The sequence below is a fragment of the Rissa tridactyla genome, chromosome 1 (genome assembly GCF_028500815.1).
Source record: "Rissa tridactyla isolate bRisTri1 chromosome 1, bRisTri1.patW.cur.20221130, whole genome shotgun sequence".
NCBI classification, from domain to species: Eukaryota; Metazoa; Chordata; class Aves; order Charadriiformes; family Laridae; genus Rissa; species Rissa tridactyla.
Genome location: NC_071466.1, coordinates 68,964,788 through 68,989,946, shown reverse-complemented (window position 1 = coordinate 68,989,946; position 25,159 = coordinate 68,964,788).

The following is a 25,159-nucleotide window of genomic DNA, read 5'->3' as shown; positions in this document are numbered from 1 at the left end:
CCCACACCTTGTGAGGCTGCCAACATGCCCCTCGCCTTGGGCGCAGGGGTGATGTTCTGGTTTGGTAACATTTTTAACCCTCAGTCTGAGGGATGCACGTGACTACCCGCAATGTAAGACAATGATGCCTCAAGCCATTTGGGGTTTCGGTATTTTTTTTTTTGCAGCTGACATGCTCATCTCACAAAGCCCCCCGGCTTGCACAGGCCGAACTGCGCCGAAAGTCAAGCAGTGACCTAAACGTTGTGACTGAGGACTGCTTGGTGGTGGTGGAAGGGAAAACAAGAATGTGAGATTCTGTGATTGCTGAGACAGACATGCTCCTGTAGCCACAGTTTGCTTTTGAATTTGAGGAGTTATTGAGAAATTTAGCTAGCCTGGAAAGTAACAAGTAGGGAAAAAGTCACAGAAAGAGCCCAAGATGGTTCTAGGAGCAGGAGAGACAAAAAAGTCTGGTTTCTTGTGGGCTTTTTCTGTTTGGTGACCTTCTGTATAGTACTGCAATAACCCCAGCCACCATCCAGCCTCTGCATTTGCTGCTCTTTTATTTTTTTATCTATGCTTATTGCCTATCCCATATAAAATTGAATTAATATGGCATTAGTTCTAAAAAAGAAAAACACACAACCTAAAAAGGGGGAAAAGAACTATAACTCCAAAATTAAAACAGCCAAACAAATATCCCCGTGTCCTTCCGAAGACTCCCAACCTCTTCCCAGTTCCTTCCCATGTCACCTGTACCTGCCCACGTCACCCTGTCAGCTGTGCTGCCCGACACCATGCACACCCTGGCTGCTGCAATACGGAGTGGGTAAGGATGGAGCTCTCTCTGGTTTCCCTTTCACAATAGCTTTTATTTTAGTTTTCCTTCCCTACATGGCTGATGATTTTGTAAGCACGCGGTATCTTCAAAATTGATACCTGCAGTCTTGCCTACTGAAAATTGGTAGGCTGTGTGTGTGCGTTTGTGTGTGTGTGTGTTAAAATTTGTTTGAAAGGCGATTCAAGACAGAGACAGGCGCTATGGCTGCACAGTCACATTGCATTTGGAAATGAGGCTAATATGTACTTTAATTTTTGTGTGGATAAGAGCTTTTCTCTTTAAATAACTGCTGTTCCAGAACTCCGTTTTCTTTGGCTGCTTTAATTATAGCATTGCAGATTTTTCTTCCCCATGTTTGACTCCTTCACTTACTATACTTCGCTGGGTTTCCTCAAGCGTGCAGGCGTGTGTTAGCTGCAAAATGACTGTCTATTGAGTCAGCAATGATCCTGCATTTGTAAACTGATCTCATCATTAAGGGCTGAACTGTAGGACATGTACTGCTGCAGGTTTACTCGGAGAAGGCAGATTTCTCTTTAGAGCTCTTTGGTACAGGGCTATACAGCTGACATCGCAAGCAGAACATGCAACAACCCAGCTCAACACATGTCTACTTCCAACTAAATTGTGCGGTCCCTGCAGAGTGAATGCAGTCCAGTCTGAGCTGGAGAATGGTGGCTGGTGAGAAGTCATGACCTATTTATTTTTTTCATGGAGAAGTAAAGAGTGTAAGTATCACACTCTGTGCCGCGGATGCACCATCAAGACAGATGCAGGCTGAGAGAAAAGATCTCCCCTCTAACTGCTGTGAAATCTATGGAACAGGATCAGATGGTGAGATCAAAAATGGCATTCAGCCTTGTCAACTGAAAGTTAACACAAGGTGAAATCCCAGAGGCATGAGCCCTGAAAGAAATTAGAATAGAATAGACTGTTTCAGCTGGAAGGGACCTACAGTGATCATCTATTTCGAGGCTGACCAAAAGTTAAAGCATGTTGTTAAGGGCATTGTCCCAATGTCTCTTAAACACTGACAGGCTTAGGGCATCAACCACCTCTCTAGGAATCCCATTCCAGTGTCTAATCACCATCTCAGTAAAGAAATGCTTCCTAATGTCCAGTCTGAACCTCCCCTGGAGTAGCTTTGAACCATTCCCACACGTCCGATCGCTGGGTACCAGGGAGAAGAGCTCAGCACCTCCCTCTCCACTTCCCCTCCTCAGGAAGCTGTAGAGAGCCATGAGGTCTTAGAAAGCAGCAAAGCCAAGAAGCATCTAGACACAGTACAGAAACAAGTGACTCGGATACAAGATTTTAAAGTGCTGGAGGAGCAGAAATACGAGCCAGGCGTTGGTGTCCCTCAAACATGCTTGTCCAAGAACTGGGACGTAGCCCCCCTCCTCTGTGAAATGACTCTGCAGCAACAGGTCGAGTTGAGGCACTTCATGATTTGACGGGGCTGAGTGAGAAAGTGGCTAAGAGGAGTCACTCCCTGTTGTGACAGGGCTCACCAGCACGGCATCTGGGGCAAGACCATTATCAGAATATGCAGCTTGATTAAAAGGCAGCAATGGGAAGAGCAGATGTTATTTAGATACCACAAATGATAGTGAAGAAAAGCAATGGATTTTTATGTTTCCTCTCTGATAATAAGGTACAACCGCACCTCCGAAATGGAGCCTGACACCTACAGCCAGAGCTGTTGGGTGGAATTCTTCCCAGTCCAGTCCCTCAGGCAGTGGGATATTGTCCCAACAACCCCTTAAGAAATTGAAAGCAGACAAATACCCTGTGGTAGCCAGGAAGATGGGCAGAAGGAGACCCTGTCTGGTCTTTCTAATATGTAATTATTGTCCTAACATTATGTGGACGGGTAGTCCCACAATATGAATTTTATGGTGCTAGTTTCAGCCAAAATATGTGTTGCAGGTCACACTCTTTTGGAGGCAAGAATCAACTTCTGTTTATAAATTCCTCTGCCATCGCAGCATTGTTGCCAGGACCGAAGGTGATCTTTGCTGACATCCCCAGTTAAGTCATCCTGCATCATGTTTGTTGTATTTTTGGGATCAGTGGTTTAACTTCTTTCCCTCTGGCTAGGCACGTGTGTGCTCCTCTGCCTGTGCCTTGTACGGCAAATAATCAGTAGATTAGCCATCCAGCCCTTCACACACACGCATGACACACAAGGCATCACAGGCAAAGCACTGTCTTGCCAAATGTTGCGATACAGAATAGTGAACTATATCTTGGATTTCCAAAACTTAAATACTGAAGAGCTGTATGTTTCAGCAGGGTGCTGAACTGCAGGATTACAAAAAAAACCAACCCATGGTTGTTAACCCAACATCCTCCATGCACATGGCAGAGCTCACCGTTTTCTTTAAAAAGCCAGATCAAAGAGATCAAAGTATTCAAAGGAAATTAATACCATGCCATGAATACTCCATGAAAACAATTGCTGTGGAGACTGTGGATGCTCAGCTCTTCCAGAGAAGCAGGGCTTGGAGGACAGTTCTTCACAGCTAAACTAATGAGGGCCATGTCCCAAAGCCAAGGAGCACCAAAGGGCTCACATTTGTGCTTCTTAGTGCTCTTCTCTCCAGGTGCACGCAAGAGAGAGCTGTGAAGAGCAGTTCAAAACACAGCTAACCATGAAGCATGCAGGCACTCAGATGTCCAGGGCTCTAGCTGACTCCCCAGCCCTTTTCTGTTGAGCAGAATAGATGTTGTCCCCATAACATCTCATGCTGAAGACTCCAAAAGCGAGAAGATAAAACCGCAAGATCCTGCCAGGAAAAAAGAGAGGTGTTGGTGCTTATAGTGCTTTTAAGAGTACGGGAGTCTTCCCACCTGACAGCAGAGGTTGAACTAAACAGGACTTGCCGTTGAAGCCTGAAAGCTGACCGTGTGTTTCATTTGTGGACGTGCCTTTTTGTTCAAATGGAATTTGGACAGTGTTTTGCACTGAGAGATTTCCAGAAAATCTTGTTCTTCATCCTGCTGGAATTTTTAAGGAGATATTTGCCCAGGCTGTCCACATGAGTGTCTCTTGTAATGTTTGATCCCTCAGAGAACAATCATGGATGAAATCGCAAAAAAAGTTGTGCAACTCTGTTTTTCTCAATTAGGAGCTTGGAAATAACAAATATACTGGAATGTGGTTTCAGTCCATTCCCTTCTTTATTTAACCTCCTATCAAGAAGAAATTCTTCTTCTGGAATAGGAGCTGTGTCAGCCAGTATATTGGCACATCTGTGAAACATACAGACTTACTTCAAAACAACATCTTTTGGAAGGGAAATTGCACTGAATCTCTTAAGTCATTGGCCAACCATGCAACGACAGGACAGGAGTTTGTCCTGCTTTTCACCAGATTTCTGCAGTCCTCAACTGACAGAAATCCTTTCAGCGCGCTCCCCTTTGATGGCTCTGAGGATTACAGTATTCCTATCCCCCAGCTCCAGCAAACCCAGCCATCCAGCCCAGCTCCCAGCAAACCTTCTTTCACAGCCTCCCTGACCACCAAGAGCCCTGTATCTCCACCAGCCCCTTGCCTTCCCAGTGCCTGTGCAAGGACCATGCTGTCCACCAGCCCTGGGACCTCCTAGGGAGCAAGCCCTCCTCCCACCCCTTCCCTACAGCTGGGATCTGCTGCCGCCACTGTGAATCCCAGTGCCCGTGTGGCCCATGGCCACAGCCAGACACCCCTCTGGGCAGGAGGAGCCACCCCACCTGCCTCCATCTCAGCCACATCATTGGGTTGAAGGTCCTGCAATCCTCTCCTCACGTCAAAGTTTGCTAAAAGCAGAGAAGGAAGACCAGGAAAAGGGGGTACAGACAAAGAGTCCTCCTATGGCTGCTTGCACCTTCTTTCTTGCAGGTATTTTGTGACTGCCCAACCCAGGTGGGGCCCCATTGCTCCACGTGGGAGCACTGTTCGAGGCAACAACAAGCCCCTCCTTGGGGTGCTTGGTAAGCTCACCATCTTCATGGGCACCCCCCACCACAGCCACACACAGACACCAGCCCCCTTGCGTCTGCGTAGAACACGTCCCATGTCTGCCAGCAGCCCACCATTTCAGACCTGTGCTTCCTCCTTACTTTCCTCTTGCCTCTGTGGAAACTTGTTCCCTGAGTGAAATGGCAGGAAGAAATAAATTGGTGGGACGTTTGGACCATCACAGGGGGGATTCCTTGCTTGTCTGCAAGGAATCACAGATGGTCACCGCCAAGGTATTTCAGGAATGGCCGTGGAGAGAGACAGGGCTGGAAAGGAGGTGGGAGGACTATGTCTAGACGAGCAATTGATTACCATTTTTTGGCTTGCTGGTTTTGCAATTGTCTTCCTAAAGGCCTGGCAGGACTCTGTACTGGGGTTTTTAAAAGCTCATAGAGGCCATATTTAGCCTACAGCTGGTTTTTCCAATGCTCAGCTTGCTTTTAAAACATCACCAAATAACAAATCATTTAATCTTTTGTGAAGTCTCCTCCTATTAAAAACCTATTCTCGAAACACCACAGTCTGCTTCTTGATAATCAAACTGGGAAAACGTTTGTGTTGCTAACATTTTATTTTTTCTGTTTCATAGCGGCATAGAAATTGTGCCTGTGTAAGGTAAGAATTTAAAATAAACCCAAATAGACAACCCAAATATAGAGCCAACATATTCATAGACTCCTGGGTTCTCAGGAAAGGCAATTTCATCATCAGCTGGATCTCCGAACAGGCAAAATCCTGCCTACAGTGCAGTACAGAGCTATTTTGAAAACACCGTCTGGTTCTGGAGAAACCTGTGTGTTAGCAGAAGAAAATGGAGGTGAAATAACCGAGAGAAGAACCACAAGCTGCCTGTTTGCACAATTCATGCGTGCTAATCAGCCTCATGATTTGCCCAGCGTATAGGAGCTGATGTAACTGCCCTGAAATCCACTATAGACGTAATTGAAACCTGCTGCAAAACTGGGCTTTTCTTACCCAGTGCTCGCTCAGTGTAACTGTGAAGTTTCAAAATTTTACAAGTGTGTTTTATTGCTTGTCCTGTAAAATAAATAAAATGCTGAAAAACTGGCTTTCTCCTCAGGTTCGTTGTTTTTGTAATGATTCCAATAACTACCACATCACTGAATATCTCCTAATATGCTTACACAGACATGAAAATTTATGATATACAGATGGATTTCGAGAAAAAGTACGACAGTAACTCAGCCTTGTCTTTCCATGTTTGGCTACATCCTTTTTTATTATTATCCTTTATATGTTTTTTTCCAACCACACAGCTATATATTCCTAAAGAAACACACATTTTTTCAACTTGGAACCATGCAAGTGCAGCAAGTCACCTAAATAGGGATATATAGATCATGATATTACATGACTTTAGTAAGCTCCGATTCAGTGATTTATGCTCTTTTTCAGCAACTTCATCCCCACGAGCTGCTGTTGAAGGAGTCAAAATGAACGCAAATTACTATGGTTTGAAATAACAAAAAGGAAAGGTCTTTTTCATGACTTAAATATCTGGTTTGGGTTCATTTTCTATTATTCTCTTTTATTTTCAGAGGGAAAATGCTATGTTTGCTTTATTTTTGTTAGTCAAATGAATGCGCTAGACTCACTTGCTACCAAGGGGACTATTCAGTACTACCATTAGTCCCATAAAATCAGAAGTAGGCTTGAAGTGACCTGCAGGAAACAACACTTTGGTGTACAATAAAACGCACTAATTCTGCCAACTCTGATGCACATGAGCAGGCTATGGCCCTTTTCAGGGGTATAAAATACAGATTACACTGGCTGCGACTTGCCACAGTGACCCTGAGTGTTGCCTGCTGAGACGTTAGGTGTGACAGGCCTGGTTTGGAGGGGACAGTAAATCATGGTGTTGCAGTTGGCAGGGGCGCCTTAAGGGCAAGCAGACACACTCAGCATTTTTAATCCTTTCTACTCTAAAACCTTGACCTGGGATGAGAAACCTCTGCATTTTCCAGCACTCCCTCTGGGAGCAGCCCTGGAGCCCTGGTGGGAATGGCATGGTGGGCAGGAGGGATGGGGTGGCCTGGGATGGGGTCCGGTGCAGGAGCTGCCACCAGGGACTGCGGCACTTCTCACATCTGCTGCCATCCTTTGCAGAGGAGGGTGCAGGACTTGACGTCTTCCAACAGAGCAGAGGTGTCCAGTAGGTTCTTATTTAATGTATGTATTGTTCAGCCAACTGAATGGATCAAATACAAAATAGCTTTTGAACACACTGAAACATCACCCAACTTTGCTTTCACCAAAGTCAGCAAGAGTTTTGCCACCTATTTTACTGGAGCAGAGGGATGCAAATACTGCAGGATTTTGAAATCCTTCCCATCTGGTATACCCTCTAACCCTTCCTACCACAGGCTGAAATCTGAAAGCCAAACAAAATCAAGTAACATCTAGCCATTAGGAATTTAGGTCTTTCGGTAAACACTAAATGATCATACACAGCGTGCTTTGACAAAAATCTTAGCTCTGAGGAGGTACAGATGAAGGGATGCCTACTGGCATCAGCACTTGCTCTGCTTCTTCATCCCCATTGCACGTCATTGTACAACTGCCTACTGGAAAGTGGATTGAGACCATCTTGCTTATTTTGCACGATTTGATCAGTTCAACTATTGAAAAACTTTCCATTTATTTCTGACTGACTTTGAATTGGCAATTCCATGTATTTATGAAAGGCTTTACAGCCAGACACAAGCCAGCAGTTTGTAAGTCTCGGGGAAAAAAAAAGAAAGTATAACTTAGCACAAATTTTTCAAGGACAGGTCATGCTGAAGTAAGGTAATGTCCTTCCAAGAGAAGGAAATAGATTTCTCTATCTATTCCAGTGGATTATTTGTAGATAGGGGAGGTGCAGTATCTCTTCCATTTGGCAAGGTCTTGCAACCAGCTCACGTGATATCCTCATGCACTTCACAAATATACAGTAAATGAAAAGAAACAAAAAAGTGGTTGGAAAACTGTTCAGGAAGTTGGTATCAGTGATCTGTGATGAGAAAAGAGGGATGTGTGAGGTGCACATTTACAAGGGCCTAAGTCTTTTACTATTCAATATTTCATGAATAACTTCAATACTGCATTAAAGAGTATGCTTAATACTCAGTACTTCTCATTTTGTAAACCACTATATTGGGAAGGGTAGCAAGCACTTTGGTGAACAGGATTGGAATTCAAAAATATTTTGATAAATGAACATTACAGTTTGAAAAAAAATAATTCAACAAGAGGAATGTGAAGTTTCACAGTCAGGTTTGCAACTTTCAGTGGCTTATAGGATGCAATGACTCAATATTGTCAAGCTGTTATGAAAAATAGTAAAGAGTCTGCTGGGCTAGGCATGTCTCTTCTGTACAACAGACAACAGACTCCTCCATTTCTCCTGAGTCATTATGAGAGAAGAGAAAGTAAAATAGAGGCAGAGGGAGAAAGGGAAGCGCTTTTCACATATTGCAGATGGATAAGAGAACGCAGTAAAACAAGTTTCAAGAGAGAATTAAGCAAGGATTAAAATAGTGTTCCTTGTAAAAAGAACAGAAGCAGAAATATTTGTGGTAATGTATAGGTTTTTCAACAAACGGTTGAAAAATGTTTCATTTTTTGATCTTCACTTGCATTGTGGAGATGTCAGAAAAGCCTCAATTAGTCTGCTCTGAGCCAGATTACTTCTATTGACTTTGATGGAATAACAGTGGAAAGGCTGTCAGAGAGAGGAAACCCCAACACTTTAAGAAGTTATTGCTAATTAACATAGATTTGGTGGAGACGTGTTCACCTATTTAAGACATGGTTTTTATTATGGGAGAACATGTTTTTTTTATAATGGGAAAAGTACATGTTTCTGTCACGCTGCTTTTTTTGGAAAGCAAATCAACTTTAAAACACAAAGTCAAAAAAATAAGAAGAAACCCAACTATTCCAAATGAAGAGGTAGATCTAAACTTTGTGACTACTCTACGATGTGCCAGATACCCCTGGTCTCTGCCACAGAGGCAACAGGAGAGGGAGAGTTGTGATGTCCTGTCTGAAAAATAGAGTACCCTCAAAACTTCACTGCATGACCACTGCACTGACATGCGACTTCCATACCAAAGTAAAGCCTTGTAGCGAAGGATGTGGCTGTGATGGAAGGAGGAGCTGGGAGATCAGGAGACTCTGAAGACACAAGCATGCCTTAGCAATGTACTAGATTTTGCTGTTTCCTCCAGTGACAACAAAAATTGTCTAAACAATAGATAATTCCTTAAGATACTCCCCTAGGTATAAAAGCAGACATAAACTGATCAAAGAAAGTGCTTAGAGCAATCCCGGTCACTGTTGTCTCCTCTTGATATAGTTGACTTTTCAGCTTTTTTTTTTCAAATATGCTGCAGCCACAGAGACAAAACACAAAGGACCCACAAAACTAAAAAAAAAACCCTCCACTTTTTAACCAGACAAGAATGTGTAAATATAAACAGGGCTGCTGAAAAGTTCAGTCAGTCCCATTTATAACTGCAGGGAGCCATAAGGTCCTTTGAGTCAAGATAGTCTGCTTAAGTCTGAAGCCCACACATAAAAGTAACCCTGAGCACGCTACTACTGCTGGTTGTAAGAAGATCATTTGATGCTGGAATCTCATTCAGAGTGTATCTTTCCATGAGTGTCCACTTTAAGATGTTTTCATGCTACAGTACTCCCGAAGTCCCAGATAATGAGGAAAAAGGAAAAAGGAGTGGGTGTAAACAACGTTGAAGTCTTTCAAACCAGTCAGTGTCCCTTGGGCTTTTTTATTTTCCTCACTGCAAACCCTTTGATTCCAATCGCGGTCCTCTGCACTCTTCTCACAGACGAAGAAACAAAAGCAAGGGCTACTTTGTTTTGAGTTTTCTGCTATCGCCGCCTGTGTCAGTGCTAGGCCAATGGATGAGAGCAGTTGAGCTGCTGGGCACGGCAGTGCTGGCTGGCCAAGCCCAGGTGCCCTGGTCCTGAGTTTTCCTGCAGATAATATAACTGGATCCACAAACCGACCTATTAAAGCTGACTGTGCCAAAGTCAAAATACATCTAAAATGGAGGATTCCCCGTGCCCCCCTCCTAGCTCCACGTCAGCTCCGAACTGATGTTCCGAACTGAGGCACCGCTCAGGACACTGTACCCGGCGGGTGGAGCGTGGTACGTGGGGATGAGCTGTCTCAGCGTGGGTGCAGCTGCTGCATCCCCGCAGAAATGGTGACTAGTTTCTCCTGTAAAATGCAGTCTGTCCGTTGGCTCGTTCAATTTCGTTTTATTAATCTTCTGCTCCTCCCCACAGAACTGTTGGTGTTCATAAGACTCAGTTTCAGATGTTACGAGGACATGCCTGCGAGCACACGAGGAAAATGATTATGTAGCTGGATATCCACCTACTGTTTATCCTACCTTGTCCTACTCAGACGAGTCCCATCACAGCCTACTGCAAACCACCAACAAATTCCTGTGAGATTCAGAGGGTATTACACTTCAGGGGCTTATTCTAACTTAATTTCTATAAATTAGTTTAAGAAATTTCCCAAAAGAGAACCAGAGATTGCTTAGACTAGGCTATTGTGTTGCTCAGTTTATTTTCAAATGAGTTTTAAGAAATTTAGAATTATAGGCACTTTCTGCAGGTTTCACCCTAATCTCCATTTCTTGATGAAAGAAGAGTATTTGTTGTAGACTTGAATCTCATTAGGCTGCATCTAGATTCATGATTTTTTTGGTTTCTTTCTTTTTAATGTTAAGTTTTGAGAATTGTCTGGAGGAAAAATACTTGACTCAGGACTTGACTGAGAGGTTTAATTTCACAAAGGCATTGACATTCTTAATTCTTGTTTAGGATCTGGATCCTACTCATGAATCTAGATGCACAGCTCCACAACCACAAAAGAACATAAGTAGCCCAGCCCAAATCAGAGAGGTACAAAGGACTTTTTGTATGCCTGAAGTAACTCACAGCTGAGAGTTTTTCTAGACTGGGCCTGGCTCAGAGAGCCTGAAAAGATACAGCTCAACACCACTGCGTGACAATGGAATGAAATGCCAAGCACCAGCTCCTGCCAGAGACTCAGTAGTGATTGATCTCATTCTGAGTCAAGGCCTCTTGACTTTCAGCACCATGAGTTTACGCTGTGGCTCTGAAGAGTCTACTGAAAAATATATAAATGCTTAAATACATATATTCTTTATAGTGTTCCCTTGGACTTACATGTAGGCTACCAAGATACAGTCTTCTATATGTTGCTGTTTCTATCTTTACATACATAGATGTTTACACATGCTTTTCTTGCTAATTCTCAGTTCCAACTGAACTAAATGAGAGAAGCCACAGGTAATTTTGGATGACTTCCAAGGATTGCTGGCAGGGAATGAGACGACTCTATGGGTCTCTGTTCAGCCTTGAGGTTTCTTGGGACCTTCTGCAGAACATGTTTTTGCCATCAGCACCTGTTTGATGTGCATAAGGTTTAGCAAACACATTTTTTTTCCTGCTGCACCACTGAATGTCCTAGCTTATGAATCAGTATATGCTATCAGAAGAGGCTGTGGCTCACCCTGCCCAACTTAACTGGAAAGATATAGGCAGGAGCTGGAACTTTACATGTCAAAGTACATATTTATGTGCAAACAAGGCCCATTGGCATAGGGATTATCAGTGGGGAAATGACGTCCCAGGTCATGTCTCACTCTCCAGGCGATGGAATGGGTGGTAGGGTGCTGACACAGCCTTACCTGAGCCAGCCCTGAAGGCCAGCTGAGCCATTGTTGCTCCACCACACAGAGGTTTCACAACCCAGACCTCATTCTGGACATTCAGCCAGAGCTTTCCTTTCATAACCCCACATAATTCACCATGCACACATCGCAAAAAATCATAATTAGCCAAAAAGAGTTTCAAGCAATCAAATCAAATGAGATTAGCCACGGCCTCCCTGGTGGGGAGAATCAGATTCTGCTCTCTATCCTCACACTGGAGTGCTCATCACCTCCCTGTGTCTTCATGTGCTAAGGGCACTTGGATGCTCCTCATCTTCCAGCCGCAGAGATAATGGGGCACTACAGCACAAAAACCATGTCTCGGCCACACAAATGTATTTCAGCTCTTTGTCCTGGAAAATCCCTTCGGCCCTTTCTATGTTATCTTGGCAGCATAAAATCCTAACAGCTCTACAGCAAAACTGTTGTGCTAAAGACTGGTTTATAGTGGTAATGAGTAACAATTACTGTACTATATGCTTTCTCTTCTAAATATATCTGCGGCTGCTGTTTTGCTCAGATGCTCCTGGCCAGGGAGGCACTGGAATTTTCTAAATACTTCAATTGTAGGATACAAGGATGGAGGGATAACTGTGAAACTGTATTATCTGGGGAGATAATCCTTGCCACTCATCTTTGTCGCAATGCAGCTTTACACATTTGCTTTGGAGGTTTGGAGGGTTAGGATCTTATTTGTCAGAAGGAAGGTTTCTGGTTTCCCATTCCTCCCTTTGTCACTTGGGTGGGCAAAGCAATATAGCTCCCAGTGGCCAAAGATGATGGCTGATGGCAACTGCCACGAGGAAGCCTTGTGCTGATCTATGGGCTCTTCTGATGAAATATCAATGTTTAGAACACAGACACACACCATGGAGTAATCTCTTTTTAACCGAGGAGTATGTATTCAGAGTGTGAATCATTTAATCCCAAAGCAGACACTTGAGATAGCTCAGATGAACTGTGCCCCTAAAGGTGTCTACAACCTTCTGCTTGCCATGAGGAAAGCCTAGGGTGCGTAGGTCAGACACAAACATCTGCTCCAGACGTGTCGGAAGGCAGGTGAGATGTTTGCTTCCTCCTGTGCATTTTCCAAGCCATGAGACCTGAGATATGTCTTCCCAAGTCACCCATCCCAACCCCACCCCACGCAGAGTGCCCGTCTTTCGCAACAGACCTGGGCTCTGCGAGACCTCTTGGCTGCCAGACAGCCACTTGCTCTGTGCTTCAGGCTTTCTTCTCTGATTGAGACAATTCCAGCACAGAAAGCATTAGTTGGGCTCTTTGAGGAGTGCTTAATTTTATCTCTTCCCCTCCACCCCCGCTTCCCACCATGGTAAGCTAAAATAGTTAAACGTTTGGGGTTTGGTTGCATGCATTGTTTATCCATACTTGCTCTTGCTTCTATGTTTAACAGAGGAAATAACTCGCTACGATAAAGTATCACTACATGCTGGTAACATCAGATAAGCTAAGCTGGACAAAAATGTTTTCTTTGGCACTTCTCCACTTTCTTTAATTTGGCCAGAGAACCTGCTTTACTTCTGGAAATGTGAAGGCCCCAGTTACACTTCACTGTGACACAAAGAGTTTCACAGTTTTTCTTGTTAAACTCCATGTAGGACAAGGAGAACAATCCTGCCGTTTCTTTCCCTGGTGTACAATTGGGCTGATAAGCATCAAGCTGCACATATCAAAAACCACAGTGAATGTCATTTGTATTAGGTTTCTGCCCTTCCAGAAAAGAAAAATGAGCCTTTGCAATCTGCTTATCGGCCCCTGTCGGAAGCTGCACAATGCTATAGCGATACATATTTAAAGTTGAGCAGAGGGGAGGAAAAAGGGAGTGCGCCTGGAGGGAGCCCTTTCGGGGTGGAGGCAGCATTCCCAGGCGCGGCAGGAGGAGCTGGGCATCCTCCTTGTCACTGGTGAGCACCAGAGGAGCCCCCCCATGCCCCTCCAGGGAGTGGGATGGGGGTACCGCTCCCCTGGCGCAGTGAGCGATGGGCCGAGAGGATCGGGGTGCGGGATCATCCCATGGGAACATCTTGTGCTGCAGCTTCTCTCTGGCTCCCGTAGGTGGGTATTGGGCTGTGGGGGGTCACTCAGGAGACACCTTGACACACGGGGAGAGGGGGAAGGAGAGGGCTGGTGGAGGCTGGATGCCTCTGCCCCCCAGTAAGAGAGTGCCGGTGCTTGGCACGTTTCTGGAGTCAGGTTTTATCACTTGCTGCATGGTCCTCTGGATGCAGCCACAGCTGAGCACCTGGCATCGAGAAACCTGAAGCACCGCAGAGGGCAGCTGTCTTCACCACGTGCAATGAACATGTATAGCTATGCAGGACTTAACGCACATGGGACCACGCTTGAACTCATGTGTGTTATGGGTTAACCGGTGTGCAGGAGTCACTCCAGTGGCATTGCCACAGCCTCTTAACTTTATGTTTTGCACCTAACACAAAGCTTTGACCGCATGAGCCCTTTTCTGCCTGAAGGCCAGAGCGTGGCACTGCCCGTGGGAGACGCGGGACAGCAGCAGGGCAGGTACGGCATCTTTCCCCTTCATCTCCCACCAAACACCTTGAGAAGCTCTGGCTGACCTTGCTACAACCCCACCACACTGCACTGCGAGTGCAGCTCCTCTGCTGACGGCGCGTAGCCCACATGCAGCGAGTCCCCTGCTTTCAGGATGCTGCGTGTGGGATTTAGCGGGCTTCACCCCCAAAATGTGCGCTGGCTGTGCATTTACTGCACCTGCCCTAAGAGCTGGTGTCTGCACAAATGATGGACATACCAAAGGGTTGCTGGTGGTCTGGAAAGCTGAGCTACATTTCCAGATAGCAAATGCACCTGGCATATAGTGAGCCACGCTGTGCGGTTCTTCCTTGCAGCATATGTACAGACTGAAAGCCTTAAATAGGCTGGATTTATTTGTTGTTTTTTTTTTCCCACCCCTTCCTCCCTCCCTCAATACAAACATTTATGTAATAAAATATTTCTAGAGCACAATGTATAAACAATGCACACTTAATAAAAATAAGAACTGGAAAACTTTAGTAAGAGAACAGCTGAACTTAATTTTCTAGCCAGATAACAACTGAAGGTTATTTTTCAGATATTAAGGTGTTTTTCTTGTGATAGGTTTGACTTAGTCAGGAGCATTCTGCTTAACACTGGCTCCTTAAAGGGATACTAGAATTTTTTTCTTAGTTATAACCAATGTGCAATTTCTGGGACTTAAAATTTGGATTTCTGGTTAAATAACCTAGAAGCAAACTGTAATTATGTGCCTTTTCCCGGTGCAGCTGGAGCCAAACCGTAGATGAAAGCAAAGTGATTATAGACAAAGGGCAACCACTGGGTGACTGGGTTTCCTTTGGAGAGAGTCAATACAAGTCATTTATGAGTAAAGAAGAATCTGCAGCAGAACCCAGTAGCCAGTGTTAGGCTGGGTCCTGTATACAATATACAGTCACTGGATAAAATACTAACATAGAAGAAGATACTGGATAAAACACTAACGTAGAAGATACCCTATTCCCTGCTGGGTGTCCCCTCCGTATGCCACAGGATCACAGTTCCGTTCTCCATCACCTACGCTGCTTCATAGCATTGCTTTTAGGAAGTGAGGGTGCGCTCCTCAGGGACAAGGGGTCAGCACCACCGGCTGAAGAAAGCCCCAGCCCGTGTCCTGTGGTGGGGATGGATTAATCCACCCCTTGCATCAGTCTGTAAAAGGGGTTGCTGCCCCTCCAGACCTGCTTTGCCCCGTTTATTCTCTTTAAAGGGGTGCTGCTGCTACGTTTTGCATGGCGTGCTGGTCTGCCCATGACAAAACGCACTGGTGCTGAACGGAGCCTTTTGGACCATTGGTTTTCTGGTTCCAGTCCTTAAGACCCAAGAAGGGCTTTAATTATCGTGGTCTGAGCGTAATTCATTCAGAGGTTTTCTCAACCGCTTATTCACCTCTTCCTGTGGTAGAGCTTGCAGACCCAGCTGGCATCAATGCCAGCAAAAATACATTGCTTTTTGAAGAATCAGACCTTCATTTTTTTAATTACTGTTCTGATGCAAAATAAGATGGGGAAAAGATTTTTCTCTCTCTCAACTTAAAAGGAAACAATAGTTCTGTCCTTTTATTTGAACGCTATTCTACCCCATGATTTTTCTTTCTTGGCCATAGAAATTTTGAAATCATGTCAAACACTGGTAAGTAAAGATGGTATTATAAACCTTGGACATAAAAAAAAATCCCTGGGACTTAAAAAAATAAAGACAATTCCAGCTCTTCCTGGGTTTTATGTTTGAACTTCCTCACCTTGAGACTTCAGCTTGCTAGTCTGTAAACAGGAATAACACTTTCCTGTCCCAGAGAAGTGTTGTAAGAAGCTTAACTGATTTGTGTTTGTAGGATGCTGGGACATGGCGATACGTGTGTGGATATGGAGATACATATATGTGCATATTTGTATTCACCTATGGATGGAGGTACAGACTGGTTTTATTTTTGTATATGCCTCTTGTTTTTTTCTCTTCACAGTAGCACTCTGTTCCTAAAATGCAAAGCTTTCTTACAGCCAAGAGAGCATCAAGACGTTTACCTGAAGATCTGCTTGCACGTGAATGAAATGTGTTTTCTTGACAGGTAATTCTTGCCCACTTTAAGTACCAATGTCAGCTAAATGTAGCACAACACAGGCTCAAAACCAGCTCTCACCAGGAACGTATTGTCGCATTACCGTATCTTTCAGAGCAACCTGTAACTGAAAAGGGAAGTGATACTTCACCTAGCTATCCCTCTCCCTCCCTAAATTTCTTGGTTAAAATAACATGCTGCTGAACTATGACTTTTTGAATGTAAACCAAAACAGATCTTCTTTTCTTTCTGTTACCAGGGCTTTCCAAAAGAGCGGATGCAGGCTCCACGAGCAGCTCTTTGTTGGACTGCTTCCCACACCCAAGCCCACACCAATCCCACCTTTTGTTCCCGGACTTCTGAGCCATCCTCTGTACCTCACACCTCCTTTTGGCTTGCCGCTGTGGGGTTTTGTAGGCACTCTCCTTTCCTCCAGCTTTGGGAAATTTCACGGCAGTCAATCACAGGCTGCTCAACAACGTGACATCTGGAAACTCCTTCCCTTGATGATGGCAGGCTTATGGCGGGATAACCATCTGCTCTGGCCTGACCACCACTTCCATTTTTCTTGTGGGAGATTTTTCATCTCCCACAAAGTTGTTAACAGGCCTCATTCACTTCTCATTCCCTCCAGGACCGGATGGCTAGAATTTCCCTTCCAGAAAAAAACAAAACAAAACAAAACAAAACCAGAACACCTTCTGGTTTAGAATTAAACTCCAAATTCTTGCTATTATTAAAATATAAATATGTAAATTTCCATTTGGATGAAGAAAGCAGCACATCAGATATTCTATTTTCCATTTAAAAAGTAAACCTAGATTTTGATATTTTAATACTTATCTTTGCATGCACTTTCCAAAAATTACTTTTCAGTTTCTCAGTCATATCTATTTCTTGCCCTGCTCTGGTATAATCCCCTCCCCTATTACCTTTTCTCCATCCTTCGCACACGCCAGAGGTTACAGCATCCCACTGACAAACCTTGTTAGAACAAGTTGCTAATCAATAAAAGATTACAGAAAGCCCTGTTTTCATTTTGCAACATGGAATCTGCTGCGAAGACTGGTCTCCTTGGAATACAAAGTAATAAAGATGCAGCCCAGAGGGCAAAATGTCATCTTCAGCATATTTAGTAAACATATTTTCAGCCACTGAATACACAGAAATAGGAGGCCAGGGGTGTGGATGCACGTAATATGGAAATAGTGACTGAGTTCTAAGTTTAAGGCTCTTCACATTTGTGGGATTTTATTTATGTCATCCCTTTTGTTTCCCTTTTAATCAGGGACGAAAAAAGAATGGATACACTCGGCTTCAGCAAGGAGGTCAGGGTTTCCTGCTGCTAATAGGAAAAAGGTGAGTGACAAAGCCAAAGCGTTGCTGCGCTGATCAGCACAAGCGTTTACTGATGACTTACCAGCTTTTCCACCTGCTTAAAATTAAACACATCCACAGGACAAATGGTCCTTGTGGCAAAAGAGTGAAATGGGTTTGCTTACTTTGCCAGTCAGGAACTATGTTATCCTGGTAAACAACTTAGAGATGCCATTAAATGGCTCCTATTTTGTTATATTAAATGATAAGCTGGGTTTCTATTCTGGTGTTATGCAGCTACTTTCAGTTCAATTTAACAGCTGGAAATGAGAAGGCGGCAGCTCCTTGTTACCAGGCAACTCTCCCCAGCAACCAGCAGCTGCCCCAGGGACCCCAGTGCAGGAGCTGCTGGGCGGTGACAGCTCTTCTCCCTTCTTCCAAACCCAGACTGATACACAGAGGTTGCTTCAGTGTGGGGTTCCCTCTAGGAGCCCAGAACATCTTGGGAAAACTTTGGCTTCGTCTCTCATCGTCCCACTGTATTGCATTACATAGCTGGGACTTTAGCCACTGACTTCCAATGTTTTTCCTATATACAAGCATTTTTGCAAGCAAACTTCTTTACTTTGAGGGTGGCAGAGCACTGGAACAGGCTGCCCAGAGAGGTGGTGGAGTCTCCTTCTCTGGAGACATTCAAAACCCGCCTGGACGCATTCCTGTGCCAGCTGCTATAGGTGACCCTGCTCTGGCAGGGGGCTGGACTAGATGATCTCCAGAGGTCCCTTCCAACCCCTACCAGTCTGCGATTCTGTAATTTTTAAGTTACATGTTTGTTGCTTTGAATTAACAAGCAGAAAAAAGAATACGTGATGCTCTTCTGATAAGAAGCCCATTTTGAAGGCAGCAATGGCCATCAGTACGCTCCCTTCCTGGCCCCGGGAGGCAGCTCACACATAATCTCTCCATTTGCCAACTTAGTGTTTATGTTATCCCTGTTGCAATTTTGTAGGGCATAATGCTGTATGGGCTTATATATGTTCTAATTATTTTGCTGCAATGTTCTTGTACTCTTCATGTCACCCTTGCATTTATTTATATTTATTTTAGGCTTTGTTCAAGCAACTAAAAATCCCCTAGAAAACAAGCATGTGTGGAACGCATATGAACAGAAGCCATGATGACCTCATACATAGTATATTAATATACAGCTGGACTAATAAAACACAAATTACGTCCACTAGGCGTATTTATGAAATACCTTACATCACTCAAGAGTTCATTTATATTCGGAGAGTCTGGTTTGGGATTCAGACTTGTTGAACTCTTGTCCCCGGTGAAGTCAGAAAGGGGCTCCATATGCTGACACCGCCTTTTCTCTTGACTCTTTCCCGGCAATCAGACAGGTCACCGCAGTTGCTTCATCACCGGGATGCCCCATGATTTAACTCAGCAGACTTCCAGTGGGATGAGGATGGCGGAGAAGAGAGAAGAAGAAACAGATCCTTCCGTGCTGTTGCGATGCTTCAAGGCATTGTCTCGGCTGCAGAGGAGCATTCAGCAGGCAAACCGATGGCCCTGAAGAAAAATTGGTCCCTTGCAAAGGTTATTCCTCTGGTCATTCAGTCCAGTATACGGACATGGGCAGGAAAAGGAGCCTTTCTCTTTTTCTCTCTCCAGCATAATGTATTGCTGTCAGAAACGTGTTTTGGGTCCCTTACTGAAGAGAAATACCAGTTAGGGAGTCTTTTATGAAATTTCTTTTTGATTAAATGTGTGAAAGATGAATAACCTTTCTCCTACATCTCTCTCCATGCATCCAGCTCCATTTCTTTATCCAAGTCCATTTTTCTCTCTCTAATCTACATTTGCTTATTCTTGTCAGCCCTTTCTTCCTCTACTAAAATTAAGAATATTTTGAAATTTAACCCTTTTCTTCTTGAGCCAATATATGATAATTGCTCAAAAGAGTTAAGTGGTATAATAGGACCTTTTCTGTGGTTTTTTTTTATTAGAAAATGTTTAATTCAAACATACTGGATAAGAGGATTTTTATACCATTAGCATTATTGGAGACCTCTTGATGAAATTTCACATCCTCTCACAAAAATATTGGCCTGATCTAAACAAAGATACACGCTCCCGTGATGCCAGGAAGGATTTATATTTGGAAGAGGGGAGGGGAGACTAATGTTTCATACTTATCCTGGGACCTGAAAATAGCCCTAATGAAAGCATGGCTTCTAATTGTTTTTAGTTGCAGTTTCTCATCTTTCTGACATCACCATTTCGCATATTTCAACCATCACCATCCGTTTTCATCACCGTTCTCATTCTACCTCAATCTGTGTCTTTGAATAAGATTTCACACGTGTTAGTAAGATCTTTCAACGGCGCTGCATGACCATCTGTTGTTACGCTGAGTGCCTTGAAATCTTCTTAGAAGGCTTCCATCCTATTTTTTTTACCCTTCCAGCATTCTCTTCTCATTAATATAAACACTTTACAATTTTGATTTATTTTGATTCATTTTACAGCCAGACATAAGTGAAGCTGACATGTTTCAAACTCTGTTCCCTTTTAAAAGGAAAGTGTGGGCTGTGCAAAAAGCCCCAGCTCATCTGCATCAGCAGCACTTCAGGAGAAGGTCCTGTCTGGTCAACCACATGTGTTTCCCATGCAGCAGGGGCTGCATTGGTACCATGAAAGGTTCCTGTCTTGCACTTTGGGTTCAATTCCTGCTGATGGCAAGAAGAAATCCTAAATTTTTAGCCTGGGTGCCCATATTTTTTCTTATCAACTTAGGTCCATCTGGGGAAGATCCACACAATGCTACAGGAGATATTTCATCACTTGTTCATCAGCACAAATCCTCAGTTATTCTTCAAAATGACACTCTTTCAGTAAGGATTTTGTGTGTGATTTTTTCCAAACAATCAAAATTTGTGTGTGCCTGTGTGTCTGTGTGTGTGTGAAGACAGTAGGATATTTGGGATGCTGCTTTTTTTGATGTAAATTACCTGTCAGGGATGTCCTATAACTATTTATATTATAGTCTGTCTGCCCACAGTGGTTGCAGCTTGTGAGCTCCCTTCTCTGCCTGCTCACACAGGGGTGAAAATCAAGACACTCTTCAACCTCTTCAGAATTTTAATGCCAAATAGCAACATAAGGAGATATGACAGAAGCATTTAGTGATGGTATGATGGGCTCTTTAGCCTCAAGCAAGAAATCTATTACACTTTAACGTAATATCCTTAACTGGATAACAGTCATGCAAAGGCAGGCGTGTGGTAAAGGAACTGGGCTTCCTCAACAAAGCAGTTCACTCTCCAATCTGATGCTTGGATCCCAGGGATCCAGAGGTCCTTTCCAAACTGGAGGAAAGCAAAGCTGCTCTTTTCAAAGGGAGTAAGCAGTAAAAAGCCGAGTCAGTTATGTAAGGGCATCTTCCAGTTTCTCCTTCTTCTCTGCAACCTCTTCTGGCCATGACAGATACACCAGCCCCCTTGGGCTTCCCGCCTCCCAGGTGCTCGGTGCTAACTGCATCGTGGTGGCCCAGATTGCACAGAAAACTGACCCTCTGGTCCCCCATGCCCACCTCATCCCTTCCACGACCTGCAGCAGTATTTAATGAATGGTGAGCCACGATGGACTGTAGGCTGGGGCATGAGATCTCGTGCTTTTGCTCAGTGCTTTTTAGTGCGAGAGATCACCCGTGGAGGACAGTGGCATGTTCTGCACGTTGCCTCGCTTGCCAAGGAGGGAGTGCCACTGCCCAGATGAGCAATTGGGTTTTGCTGGTGCCTAAAGCCATTTTCAGTCACCATTTTGACCTCTCTTGAAAGGAAATCCCACTGACCTGGAACTAAGACAGGAGTGAAGGAGACGCCAACAGTTCAGAGCTTCCTGTCCTTGAAACCTCCAGTTTATTTCCTGGCATCAGGCTGTGAATTAGTTCACACAACTAAGCAGCAAGTTCCAGATCTGAATGCACTGAACATATTTGGCATGTGCCCAGCCTGTAGTGCATTCAGGTCAAGGATCGTGGAATCAGCTTGCTTACTCTCACAGGGATTTGCTGGTTAAGAATGCTGCCTTCCACTATCATTTCACTTTTTAAATATTCTGATGTAATCTCACATCCTTTTACTCCTCCCTCCTTGTAGAATAGAGAGCAAAAAAAAAAAAACAAAAGGAATGCCATCTTTGGAGCACTTTTGAAGGAAAAAAGAACAAGAAATGAACGTGGAATGAGTATGTGAACCAGTTGGTTGTCCCTAAAATCTGAGATACTTTGGCAGTGGTTTGGAAATAAGTCTAACCAATTTTTCCTTGAGATCAAACAAGTACATTACATGGAAAAGCTTCCTTCAGAAGCTTTGACTTCTTTCAGAAATCCACAAGAACCATCTCCCCCATAGTGCCCTGGCTGGAGGAAGGAAGGAAGGAAGGAAGGAAGGAAGGAAGGAAGGAAGGAAGGAAGGAAGGAAGGAAGGAAGGGCACACCTGGGAATCCCTTCCTCTTCTTCATAACTCAGTATCTTCGACTCTAAAGTTGTGAGGCCTATTTACTCTTTTTAGGACGTTTTAGTTTCATTCTACAATTTGGTACCTACAAATGTAATTAGCTGCAGAAACCTAGAGGATCTTTGCTCAGTTACACCTTCTTCTACTACACTTCTGCAGCTTGGCTACATCCTACAAGCCGGTTTGCACTGAAAGGCAAATGCTCCCTTGGTTTTCGGTTTGGGATTAGGTAGGGAAGATGAACCAATTGATACTCATCAGAATTCGGAATAACTGGCTCAAGTTCTGTTACCTGGCAAATAATTTTTCAATTTTTGGTCTTTAACAAACACCTTCTAGTGGTATTTTTAATCACTTCTCTCAAAATTTGTTAAATTTAGTGCATATTTCTAAGACCTCACTGGGATAGCTGAGATCAGACCGTATAAAGTCATAAATTCCGAAGAAATTGAATCTGTTGCTTTATGCAACTCATTGCTTAAATCTGCCTTAAATGCTGCGGTGCCAGAAGAATGCAAGGTGGAAAATGTGAGTGTTAAAAGGACTTCTGGGCTCACCCAAATCAGTGTTTGATGGCTGTGCCAGGCAACTTACTGGAAACCATAATAAAGAATAGAATTATTAAACTGAAAGACATGTTGGAGAAGAATCAGCATTGCATATCAAGTAGGATGTCATGTTTTGCAAATGCATTAGAGGTTCAAGGAGTGATTTTTATGTAGATAAGGATGGTTCTGATTGATAATATTACATACCTGGATTTTCAAAAAGCTTTTGACCTGGTCTTTCGCCATAGGGTCTCAAAGTGTATTGTATGGAATAAAAGGAAAAGGATAAAAAATCTCTAAAAGAAAGGAAAGTCATAATTAGATTACACAATATAAAGAAGTTTCCACAATAATCTCTGCTGTTCAACATCTTCAGAAATTTTATGGAGAAGTTTAATGCCATGAGGACAGTTGGCAGACAATACAAAAATCGTCTGAACAGTCAAATCTGAAACCGGCAATCGAGAATTTCATAAGACTTGTAGAAAAAAGAAAGACTTTTCTGTTGCCTTAGTAAGCTGAATTGACTTGTCAAGGGGTCACAACAGTGACAAAACCATAAAAAGATTGGGGAGGGAGAACTGTGCATCCAGGGATAGGATGAAACCATAGAGCGAAGGAAGAGTGGGACAACCTATTTTGGGAAGGAAGAGTGGGACAAGCTGTTTTGGTAGCAAGAAGCTCAGCTGTATCACTTGATAGCACTTGTAATGTGACAGGGAGATAAGCAACAAGTAAAATTTAATATAGGGACACGCAAAGTGATGCACCCGTGGAAGGCAACCCTCACCATATGTATCCGCTGGTAAAATAGCACCTCCACTCAGGAAAGAGGTCTCAGACCTTTTATTTATATCTCTTTGAAAAGAAGAGTTCAGGAAGTAAAAAGGAACTCAGGCAATGTTTGGAAATAATAAGAAAAACCAAAAGTAAGACAAAAGCAGGACAGTGCTGCTATGAACCCACATCTTTAATATTGCACGTAGTTTTGTCCGCTTCATCTGAACAGAAGCATAAATGGAAAAGATGCAGAGAAGGAGGAAAACAAAGATGGGGAATGCCTTCTGTATGAGGGGCACAGGCTGCAATCCCACAGCAGCCTATGGAATCCCTGCTGCAATCCCACCCCATACTTCTTTGCCCTGTCACTGAGCTGGTTTGGCACAGTAACCTGGTAGAAAACATACACTAAAAACAGGCAGAGTTTCCTGCCAGGTGAGGGAACTGAAACGGCACAGCCACATCTCCGGACACAGGCAGGGGGACACACGACGGAGGGAGGAAAGTGGTGGCCAGTCCTAGGAAATCTCTGCCTGCAGCTGTAGCTTCGCAAGACATTTGGGCCAGCACTGATGCTGAAATTTGCAGGCCCATATTCCCTTCGCTTGCGGCCACTCGCTGCCACCCCTGAAAACCTCTCCCTTTGGGTGTTTGTGCAGCTGTGCAGCAGCTCAGTGGGGGAATTGATCTGAATTAAAATTAGTCATGTTTGTTGGGTTACTCTGATTGGGTTCGCTGCACGCCAGCACAAGAAGCGGATGTGACCAAAGGACAGGAACACGCAACCAGGAATGGTGGGAATACTTCTTTGAGCAATGCCAGCTCAAAGGGGTTTGGAAACAAATAATAGACCAAAGCTCCATAGTTTAGGAAAAGGGATGGTTCTCAAAGCATATGAGTGAGGTATATAAAATGGCATGGTGAAGCAAATAGGGCATGATAATTCACCAATTCTTAGATGACAAAAATTCAAGTACCCTATAAAATTATTAAGGAGTGGATTTAAAACTGGTAGGAAACAGTTCCTGTCTAGCCTTTGTGCACATTTGGGACCTCGCTGCCACTCCTGGAGGCCAGAAGTATCAACGGATCAAAAAGCTATTTGACAAATTGATGGAGAAGAGGTACATTTGTGGCTGTTAGCATGAGAATGGACACAGTTTTTACCTAAGAGAACTCTTCAGAAGCTGAAAACAGAAAGAAAAGGTGACTCCATGGTGGTTTATGTTTTTATACCTCTTACCTATATGTCTACTATTGGCCATTGTCATGCAGAAGATACTGGCCTAGGGATGCTTGCTTTGAACGAACAGGATGGCTCTTATGTTTTCATGTACTTTACTTCAGCTCTATGTAATATAAATACATTCCTTACATTTGTTACATTGTATTTGCAGTACTTTATTGTGGAGACACAAAGCCTGTACCAGATATTACCCAAATACAAAAATTACACTAGACAAGTTATTTTTTTCACATGACCCATTAAAGTTATCTTGAAGAATGTCTAGATTTGGTGTTACTCAAGTTATCTATCTGTCACATTTACCCATCTGCTGACCATTACAGATAAGAGGGGTAGCTTTAAAGGGGTGGCAATAGGCAGCCTAAGGGCAGCTCTGAGCCCTGACCCTACAGCTCTGGGTTACAGCTGACAGGGGTTCCTGCATCAGTCATGCCCCATGTAACTACAGATGGACAAGGGACAGTAAAGGACGGCTTGCAGCATATTGGTATAAACCACAT